Source organism: Triticum aestivum, chromosome 1A (genome assembly GCF_018294505.1).
Source record: "Triticum aestivum cultivar Chinese Spring chromosome 1A, IWGSC CS RefSeq v2.1, whole genome shotgun sequence".
Lineage (NCBI taxonomy): Eukaryota > Viridiplantae > Streptophyta > Magnoliopsida > Poales > Poaceae > Triticum > Triticum aestivum.
In genome coordinates, this window is record NC_057794.1 from 406,149,636 (window position 1) to 406,161,248 (window position 11,613).

Here is an 11,613-nt window from a genome sequence, read left to right on the forward strand (position 1 = left end):
TTTTGTTTTCTTTCGAGATGGCACTATTTTCTTTATTTTTTGATCATTACTTAAAAAGGTAGTTTATAGATTAGCAATAGCGGACGAGGAGAGGTACATACAGCGTGACATGGTATCAATCTTGTGTTATTGTGATCTAAACCTACGGATCCAATATGAAAAATCAGAGATAATGTTTCTAATTATCAGAAAACCCGAGTGGGTGTCCCAACCTTCCATAGGATGGCGAGGGCTACTGTTGCCTAAATGTCGTGGTCGAGGCCTGCGGGGTGTTGCACATCCCATATAAGGTGGGAGTGACTAGTATAGAATCTGAGCTCCCAGTGCAAAAATAGAAAAAGCAACCTGAGCCACTGGATTAGAGATCAATGGTACAGATTCTGGTGGAGGGGCATGTTCCCACTTAATGTCCATTTCACGAAAACCCCCCTACCAACACTTGAATATAAAACATGACTTTTACAGTTACAACCTCAAGTCACTCGTCCATTTCCAAATTAGCACAACGTTGATGTCATCCTCCTAGAAGCTTGTCAATATTTCAGTACGTGAGAAAGTTGACCCATCCCCTTTAAGGTTCAAGCACAACTCAACGTACATGTTCTCTCTAAAAATTAAGAACTAAATGTACAGGCCAAACTTATGTTTAGAAAACAAAACAGATATGGCAGAAAGAAAACTGTCCCTCAAGGCAAAAATAATAATTTATTCCAGACTTGGTGAGCACCTTCTAAACTTATTACAAACTATATTTGCCAGTCTTGTTGCTTAATCTTCACAGCCAAGCAACAGAAATGCCGCAATGATCGAAATGATTGAAGTAAATACAATGAACATATATCTTGATAAATGTAGAGGGCTCTAGCAATTAAACAAGAAAACTACTAAATTCATTTATAACTATTATGCAACACTAAATTAAAGTCAACATTAAGCTTCTCTAGTAATAAACACCCACATCTCAATAGGATGGCGAAAATGAATTTCACAAGGTATTCTATTTCTGGTCCACTCTGATCCATATACATGGCCTGATTAACATGACAGGACCATTTATAGCACATGACCGACAACAAAGGATTTAAATTATCATGCAGACAAATGAGTTTTGCTCCTGCAATTGTAAGCAAGGGAAGCCTATGCTAAGCGCTTCTTCTCTCCATATGTACTCCTGATGCTTCTGGTAGTTAAAGCATCATCCATCTACAAATGAAGACAAATGAAGAAAAAAAATTATAGTTCACATCAGAAGGAAAGAAATTGAAAATAATTATGTTCATTGGTAGACTAAATGGTTGTAAGGGAGAAAAACAGAGCAAGCTGTAACAAGCATATATGTTGTACTTTAACCACTAGAATAGTACATTTAGGTGACTAGCATGAAAATTAAGTAAGATTGTCAGAACTGAAAACATTGACCAGAGTGTTACATCCTTTGCAAGTGAAATACCAACATCAGTAGAATAACCCAAAAAATTGCCTGCAACAGAGGTGTAGTGCTTAAAAAGTATTTAATATTAATAATACAAATTTCTAGGCTTGAATACCAGTTCATGTCCTAATCATGTGTGTGCTTCACAATTAAGAATGGGTGTTAAGTTTTTTTTCTAACTCGTAGATGAGGAAAATGTAACATCTTACAATAAATGAGTGGAGCCTTGTTAGAATGCTGCATCACAAAAACGTATGGCAGACCAGTGAAGAGAAAAGAACAAGAATACCATATGGCAAAATATATTCAAAGCTTGACAATGACCGATCACTTGTATCATCAGAAAAGTGAAGGTGTAATTTGATGTTGTTACAAGTTCCAACTCTTAATTGTTTTGTTCAATATCAAGTTCACCTGACTTCCAATCAACCATAACAGTATGATTCCGTAATGCTTGTATAGAATAAGAAAATTGCAACCGAGCATTGATTTAAAGGCAAGTAACCCTCATCGCTCAAACTTATGAGCTGAAGGACATACTTTATGAATGTTTGACAGATGCAAATTATTATTCTAAATCAATAGTAAACAAATAATTTGATGGCGTGCATAAATGGTAGTCTTCAAAGCAAGAAGTGCAAACCTCCACTCTTGTGTTATATTATTCTTAGAGCATGTCCTTGCATCACGGAACACCGCTATCATACAAATGATGCATTTCCGTGGAGCATATAAAGCTAGAAGTCTATTGTCACATCTCATACATCCCAATATGACTTGCTTGTCAGACTTACTAGAGCATCAGCGCCAATTTTTAACAGAGTAATAACATTGTACTTGACCAAGATCAAAACTTGACTAATAAACATGGACAAGTATCTATTGTGTGAAGTATTGGTAGTTGGTACATATTCCCTTTCTGTATAGAAAATCAAGAGTTTGGGCATTGTTTAAGATGGTTAAAGGAGATGGTAATGATGGCCAATTTTAGTTTGTGTAATCTTTAGACCTATGTGTTTTTTGATACAGTATCACATCTTTCTTTTGAAGAAAAAGAGAGAGCCCCCCTCTCTGGTTTCCTTTATATAAAACCAATGTCTTACTAGTTGCTACAGAGAAGGGAAAACATCTAAAGAACTCTGGAAGTGTTTCGGTTTATTTAACAGTAGAGCAAGTCTAAATAACCCCTGGACTGGGGAAGCTCAAATTTCCATCACTTTGGCTGATTGGAAAGCAGTTCAACAGTGATACACCAAGCTTGTCATCAGCCAGTAGAATACACATTACCACAACTAAATCATGCACTAATCAGCATGCTATTGCTGGATCCGGAATGAATAGATCAAACATAGACACGCATATAGGAAGCTAACAATTAAAAAACTAAAAAATGTTATAAAATAGGAATTCAACGAACATAAGCATCATCTCATAATGAGTCCCTCACCATGGTGATCGAGGACCTGGCACATGCGGCCGTCGATCTGCGTCATCGCGAACACGTCCGTGATGTGGGACTTCCGACCAGTCACCAACCCGTCATATAGTCCAGCACGGTGAAGGTCGGGTGGTGCTCCTGTGGAGCAGACCGTGGCAGAGCTGGATGTGGCCGAGACGATGATGTGGAGCGCGACGTCGGGGTGCCCGGAAGTGGATCCAGACGGCCTGGGTGGCGGAGTAGTTAGGGGAGGGGCCACGCACGGCGGCGGCCTCCCGCCGGATCTGGATCGCCGCCACAGCCGGCAAAGAGAACGGAGATGTGCGAGAGGGTTCAGTCGTTTGCACATAATTATTCAGAATCGGGGGACCTTTCTGCACAAACTTTTGTGACCGTGAGTACAGATCCCACACCCCAGAATATGTGCCATCGATTTCTAATCCGACGGCCCATGTCACTTTTTTCTATTTTTGCACTGTAAGCTCAGATTCTATACTAGTCGCTCCCATATAAGGTCGAAGAAAGTTGGCGCATGCAATGCTAGGCATGTTCAGAAATGCACAACTACTAGGTATAGCACGCCTCGAAGGGGTCATCACAGGTGAGGTAGGCGCAGTCGTGGACGATACTCTTGCGAAGTAGGTTAGCCTCCTAGTTGAGACGATCTCGGAATAGTAGCCACTTGAAGATCTGTATCTTCATAGGTACCTTGGAGGACCAAATAAAGTGTGCGTTGTGGTCGAGTTGGGTCTCAGCGGGGAGAAGTCAATATGCGTACCATGAGGAGAACGTCCAACTGTGGGTGAGATACCTGTTGTCGGTGCCGTCTTAGGTCGAAAGTACTGCAATGATGAGATATCATCGTCGAACTCGGAAGAGGCAACCGAGGTAAGGAGGTTCCGTAGGTTAGAAAAATATATTCATGTTGGCTTCTTTATAAAATCCATGTGATGGTTTTTAATTCGATTATGAGTTTTTCATCTTGTACCTTCTCTGGTTTTGGGATGGGTGGCTCCTATCTGAAGCATATACATAGTTGAAGAGCCAGGACTTTCACACATAGACAACTGCCATCAGCTTCGGCCTAGTAAACGGAACTTGCTTTAGTTTTCATGATTCGTTTTGTCGTCACAAAGTGTCCTCTTCTGGAAAGAACCAAACGGTTGCAACGGTGTCCTCCTTGTACGCCGATGCATCCAGTATACCCCAGCAACAAGAGGGCAACGTGACGACGCAACTATTTTGAACATCATTCTTGAGATACCTTCAAATGTGTGCATATCAATGTGTGGACACCTAAATACCCCGCACATGCTATCATTTCCTTCCTCCCCTTACCCGCAACACAATGACACACGACCGAACACACTCGAGTAACCAAGATGTGGTCATAAGTTGTAAAAATTATTATTTGTCAATGACATATGATGGTGTCCTGGACCAGGGGTTGATGAAGCTATGTACCTAGGATAGGGGCATGGACCTGTCCTAAGTACCCTACCCAAGGACATCCCTAGAAGAAGTCACCTTTCAATCGACTTGGAGGTATCCCACTCGACAGATTCAAGACACTCGACCACGAAGCAATCACTAGACCAAATTCCAACCACTCGACTGCCAGGATATCTAAAGTCACCCTGCACGCAAACGGTCGGTCATTAAGTAGCTTTTATGGTCATCCTAGCACTTTATTAGGGGCGTTACCAGTAACCCCCAGTCTTAATGTACTTTAAACCTTGCATTACTGAGGGCTGGAGGGGCCTGGCGAACTCTATATAAGCCACCCCCTCCTCAGTATCAAGGGTTGGCACCCCTGTTATTCATACACACATAATTCAGTCGACCGCCTCCGGGCACCGAGACGTAGGGCTGTTACTTCCTCCGAGAAGGGCCTGAACTCGTAATCCTCGTGTGCTTACAACTCCTCCATAGCTAAGATCTAGACTCTCCATACATACCCCCCTACATCACTGTCAGAGTTAGAACCACGACAGTTGGCGCCCACCTTGGGGCTAGGAGTCTTAGCGCCTAGTTTGAGAAGTTGCGATTTTTTCCGATCTCCTTGATCATGGTTTCGGGCGGAGCCTTGGTGGAGGGCCGCGAGATCTGTCTCGGCGCGCTCACGTTCATCGCCGACGACTCCGCTTGGCTTCAGGAGGCTCCACTCGACGTCGACGCGCTCCCCGTCCGCGAGGCGACACACTTTCGTGCATGCGTCCGTGGTGTCCTCCTACGGCAGCCGTCGACCCAGTATCGGTCGCCTCCCGTGGCATCTCCCCGCCCTGTTTCTTGCCGGCGCAAGCGCTCCGGTCGGTCGAGGCTTCAGAGGTGGGTGAGGCATGCGGTGGCCCACCAGTCGGCCATCCCACAAGTCACGGCAATCGAGCCCGACGAATCCCTCTATGGCCTGTTCGACCTGTCGACTGGCTCCGCAGAGACCGCATCCGAATGCGACAGCAGTGACCCAGCTGCAGAGGTTCTGGTGATCGATGGGCCACACAGTCCTCCCGGTTTCCCCCGCGCTGACGGAGGCGTGGATGGGGGCGACCCGTCGCGTCCTCATGAGGAGTATCTCCCCGAGCCTCTCACGTCGTTGCAGCGGGAGGAACTTCGCCGCCGGAACATGGATGCACTCCACACTCCTATCGTTGGAGAAACCCCCGAGGCCCGAGCCTTGGAGGACGCGCGCTTGGCTACCTTGGCCGAGCGCACTCGACTGGAGAATCTCCAGCGAATACTCGACGAGCGAGCGCGTCAATGGGCTCCAGAATCCAGTCGACGTCAACTCTTTCCGCCCCGCAGGTATATCGTACTCCGATTCAGAATTTGGCGGCTGCGGCCCGTATAGCAGAGTCGGTTCAGCCCTCCCAGTCAGAGGCTGGCAGAGGCTTGTTGCAAATCAGAGCGTTGCTCCGGGCAGCGGGAGACCAGAATTCCGCTGTTTCTCAGTCGCGGAACATGATCCACAGTCGATCCGTTGCAGCGGATACAGTCCAGTTGGCTCACAGCCCAAGATCGCCTCCGAGGCGTGAGGGACGTGGAGACCGGCGTGATCAGTACAGAAGGAATGAGCAGTATGATCACCGATTCGATCGTGATGATCGACGAGTGCCAACCCCTCCCCCGAGGAGTGGATCATATGTGCCTCGACAGCATGTGGACAGGCGCCCTCATAGTGTTGGGCGGAGAATTCCAGTCGACCCCAGGGAACCAGGCTTTAATGCGAGATCCATTCTCGTTCAAGGTTTGATCGATAGGAATAGAGCTCACCGAGAAGGCCACGACGGAGATGCGCCTACCAGTAGCAGAGTACATGTTTCAGGGCCAGAGTGTTTCAGTCGAGCCATCAGAGCCGCTGCAATTCCTCCCAACTTCAGGTTGGAGACTGGAGGTAGTAAGTTCAACGGTGAGTCCAAGCCCGATACTTGGCTTGAAGATTACCGAGTGGCTGTCCAGATCGGCGGTGGGAACGATGAGGTATCCATGAAGCACCTGCCTCTCATGTTAGAAGGCTCGGCCAGAGCGTGGCTGAATCAGTTAGCACCCAGCAGCATTTACACTTGGGAGGATCTCTCCCGAGTGTTTGTCACCACATTTGAAGGAACATGCAAGCGACATGCAGGCCTTACAGAATTGTGGTCTTGTGTGCAGAAACCGAATGAAACTCTAAGGGATTACATCAAGAGGTGGATCACATTGCATCACACAGTTGTACCAGATCATCAAGCAGTTTGTGCCTTTAAAGAAGGCGTTAAGTACAGAGAATTGAATCTGAAGTTCGATCGAACCGGAGAGATGTCTCTGAATCGGATGATGGAGATTGCCACCAAATACGCTAATGGTGAAGATAAGGATCGACTCCGGAGTGGCAAGCATAAAGCAGTCGCCCAGGAAACCAGAGGAAATTCCAGTCGGAAACAGAAGCGGAAAGCCGAGCCAGCCGCTCCTGGGGAGGCCCTGGCCGTAACCCAGGGAAAATTTAAGGGAAAACCCAAAGGACCTTGGAACCCCAAGAAAGTTAAAGACCAAGATGGAAATGATGTTTTGGATCTACCGTGTCACATCCACACCAAGAAAGATGAAGAGGGTAAACTCATTTACCCAAAGCATACCACTCGACAGTGTCGGCTTCTGATCCAGCAGTTTCAGGGCAAGCAGTCCAAAGATAAGGAAAAGGAGTCGGACAAAGTTGAGGACAAGGAAGATAGTGACGATGGGTACCCCCAGGTCAATTCACCCTGATGATTTTTGCTGATGTTGAGAGCAAAAGTCGACTGAAGGTTATTAACCGTGAGGTAAATATGGTTGCTCCGGCAACACCCAATTATCTAAAGTGGTCCCAGACTGCCATCACATTCGACCAGTCTGATCACCCTACGCACATTGCCACCCCTAGGAGGCAAGCTCTGGTGGTCGACCCAGTTGTCGAAGGCACTCGACTGACCAAAGTCCTGATGGATGGAGGCAGCGGTTTGAACATACTGTATGCAGAAACATTGAAAGGGATGGACATTCCGATGTCCAGGCTCAGCACCAGTAACATGAGTTTCCATGGAGTCATTCCTGGGAAGAAAGCCGAGTCACTCGGCCAAATTGCTCTTGATGTGGTTTTCGGTGATTCCAAGAATTACCGCAAGGAAAAGTTGACATTCGAAGTTGTGGATTTCCAAAGTGCTTATCACGCTATTTTGGGCAGGCCAGCTTATGCACGCTTCATGGCTTGACCATGTTATGTGTATCTCAAATTGAAGATGCCTGGTCCCAAAGGTGTGATCACTGTTACAGGCAATCGGAAGAAAGCAGAAGAGTGTTTTCAGAAAGGCTCAAAGATTGCTGACGCTCAGATGGCGGTGGTCGAGCTGCAAGAGTATCAGAAGACTGCAGATCCGAGTGAGTTGCTACGAGCTAAGAAGCCTGCTTCAGAATTAGCTTTTCAGTCGTCCGGTGAAACGAAGGCAGTTCACATTCACCCGACCGATCCAAACGCTGCTCCGACTCACATCTCAACGACGGTCGACTCCAAATAGGAAGAAGCGCTCATCCAGTTCCTCCGTGAGAACTGGGACATCTTCGCATGGAAGCCTGCGGACATGCCTAGAGTTCCCAGGGGGCTGGCTGAGCACCGTCTACGAGTCAACCCAAAATTTAAACCTGTGAAAGAACATCTTCGACGGTCCGCCGTCCAGAAGAGGAAGGCCATTGGCGAGGAGGTGGCTCGGCTCTTAGCAGCGGAGTCCATCCGAGAAATTTTCCACTCCGAGTGGCTTGCCAATGTTGTCATGGTCCTCAAGAAGGACAAGTCACTTCGCATGTGCATTGATTTCAAGCATATCAATCGGGCCTGCCCGAAAGATCATTTTCCTCTCCCCCGCATCGACCAGATAGTCGACTCGACTGCGGGATGTGAGCGTTTGTCTTTCCTAGACGCCTATTCCGAGTACCATCAGATCCGTCTGTACGGGCCCGACGAGATCAAAACAGCTTTCATCACTCCATTCGGGTGCTTCTGTTATGTCACCATGCCGTTCGGCCTCAAGAATGCCGGGCCACGTTCATGAGGATGATTCAGAAGTGTTTGCTCACTCAAATCAGTCGGAATGTGGAGGCATACATGGATGATATTGTGGTCAAGTCACGGAAGGGTTCCGACCTGCTGACTGACCTTGCTAAAACCTTTGCCAACCTCAGGAGGTATGATATCAAGCTCAATCCATCAAAGTGCACGTTTGGAGTTCCAGGTGGGAAGTTACTCGGTTTTCTCATTTCCGAACGGGGAATCGACGCCAATCCTGAAAAAATTGGTACTATACTCCGGATGAAACGTCCTGTGCGTGTGCATGACGTCCAGAAGCTTACAGGATGCTTGGCCGCTTTAAGTCGATTCATCTCTCGCCTCGGTGAAAAGGCATTGCCTCTTTACCGACTGATGAAGAAGTCCGACAAGTTCGAGTGGACTCCAGAAGCTGATGCAACGTTTACGGAGCTCAAAGCTCTGCTCTCCACCTAGCCGGTGCTTGCTGCCCCAATCAGCATGGAGCCTTTGCTGATTTATATTGCAGCCACAGGACAAGTTGTCAGTACAGTACTTACGGTCGAGCAGGAAGAATGAAAGGCCTTCAAAGTTCAGCGCCCAGTATATTATGTTTCTGAAGTTTTGACTCCTTCAAAGCAAAGATATCCTCATTACCAGAAGCTTGTATATGGGATTTATATGACCACGAAGAAGGTTGCACATTACTTCTCTGGTCATTCCATTACAGTCGTCAACGATGCTCCACTATCAGAGATTTTGCACAACAGAGATGCAACTGGTCGAGTGGCCAAATGGGCGATTGAACTTCTTCCCCTAGATATCAAGTTTGAGGCAAATAAAGCTATCAAGTCCCAAGCAATTGCAGATTTCGTCGCCGAGTGGATCGAACAGCAACTTCCGACTCAAGTTCACTCGGAGCACTGGACCATGTTCTTCGATGGATCTAAGATGCTGAATGGTTCCGGTGCTGGGGTAGTATTGGTTTCCCCCCGAGGAGATAAGCTCAGATATGTTCTCCAGATTCACTTCAATTCCTCCAATAACGAAGCAGAATATGAAGCACTTTTGTATGGGTTGCGCATGGCCATTTCACTCGGCGTCCGTCGCCTCATGGTCTATGGCGACTCAGATTTGGTGGTTAATCAGGTGATGAAAGAATGGGACATCAGAAGTCCAGCTATGACTGGTTATTGCAATGCAATGAGAAAGTTAGAGAAGAAATTCGAGGGGTTAGAGCTTCATCACATCCCCGACTGAAAAATCAAGCGGCTGATGATTTGGCAAAAATAGGCTCCAAGAGAGAAGCCATCCCCAGCAATGTGTTTTTGGAACACATCCACTCGCCATCAGTCCAAGAAGATCCTTTTACAGATGAAGCCCCGCAGCCAAAGAGTGCCACAGATCCGACTGAAGTTGAAATTCCGGCAGTGGTCGACCTAATCATGGAAGTTTTGGCAATCACCCCTGACTGGACGATACCGTACATCGCGTATATCCTGAGAAAGGAACTCCCGGAGGACGAAGAAGAGGCTCGATAGATCGTCCATCGATCCAAGGCCTTTACAGTCATAAAGGGACAGTTGTATAGAGAAAGCGCGACTGGAGTCGGTCAGAAGTGTATAACACCAGAAGAAGGTCAGATAATCCTTGATGGTATCCACTCGGGGACTTGTGGTCCTCATGCGTCCTCTCGGACCATTGTGGCTAAAGCATACCGAGCGGGATTTTACTGGCCAAGAGCGAATGAAATGGCAAAAGAGATAGTCGACAAGTGTGAAGGGTGCCAGTTCTACTCCAACATGTCGCACAAGCCTGCATCAGCCCTGAAGACCATTCCACTCATCTGGCCCTTCGCTGTTTGGGGACTGGACATGGTTGGCCCATTGAGAACAGGCAGGAGCAGTTTCACACATGTGCTTGTGGCAGTCGACAAGTTTACCAAATGGATTGAAGCTAAGCCTATCAAGAATCGTGATGCTTGCACTGCTATCAGTTTCGTCAGAGAGTTAACATTCAGATATGGAGTCCCGCATAGCATCATCACCGACAATGGGTCAAACTTTGATTCAGACAAGTTTAGAGCTTTTTGCGCCTCTCAAGGCACACGAGTCGACTATGCATCGGTCGCCCACCCCCAGTCGAATGGACAAGCAGAAAGGGCAAATGGTCTGATTCTCAAAGGACTAAAGCCTCGGCTGATGCGTGATCTCAAGCACGCAGCAGGCGCTTGGGTCGACGAGCTTCCGTCGGTCCTGTGGGGATTGAGGACTACCCTGAATCGGTCGACTGGAAGAACTCCGTTCTTTCTGGTTTACGGAGCGGAAGCAGTCCTGCCGAGTGATCTACTTCACAATGCACCCCAAGTCGAGCTTTATACCGAAGATGAAGCAGAACAAGCCCGGCAAGACGCAGTCGACCTCCTGGAAGAAGAAAGAGAAATGGCTATGATCCGATCGACCATTTATCAGCAAGACTTGCGTTGATTCCATGCCAGAAATGTGAAGAGTCGAGCCTTCCAAGAAGGAGATTTGGTCCTCCGAGTGGATCAACAGAAACCACACAAGCTCGCTCCTACTTGGGAAGGTCCCTTCATCGTCACCAGAGTCCTCCACAATGGAGCGTATCACCTTTACAATGTCGATCGCCAGATCGATGAGCCACGAGCTTGGAATGCAGAACTGCTCCGCCCCTTTCACACTTGAATTCTCACTCGGATGAGATGTAATAAGAAAAACTTCTGTAGTCTATTTATCAAAGACAAGAGTGTTACAAATTTTCCTATAATTGTTGTTGCTTTTTTTTGCGTGTGAAATCCCCCAGTGGGTGGCTTAGCTGCGAATCCGTTTTGCCTAAGTTTGTAAAAAAATATCCTACCGAGTGGCGAACCAGACTCCCACTCGGAGGCTTAGCTGCAGCTCAGTGCTCGCCTAAGTGTTTAAAAATCCTACCGAGTGGCGAGCCAGACTCCCACTCGGAGGCTTAGCTGCAGCCCAGTGCTCGCCTAAGTGTTTAAAAATCCTACCGAGTGGTGAGCCAGACTCCCACTCGGAGGCTTAGCTGCAGCCTAGTGCTCGCCTAAGTGTTTAAAAATCCTACAGAGTGGTGAGCCAGACTCCCACTCGGAGGCTTAGCTACAGCCCAGTGCTCGCCTAAGTGTTTAAAAATCCTACCGAGTGGCGAGCCAGACTCCCACTCGGAGGCTTAGCTGCA

General features: G+C 47.4%; 1 pseudogene; it reads left to right on the forward strand.

Moving 5' to 3' along the window:
- LOC123186894 (uncharacterized) overlaps positions 1–11,613 on the forward strand; it is a 34,607-nt pseudogene that overhangs the window by 1,134 nt on the left and 21,860 nt on the right.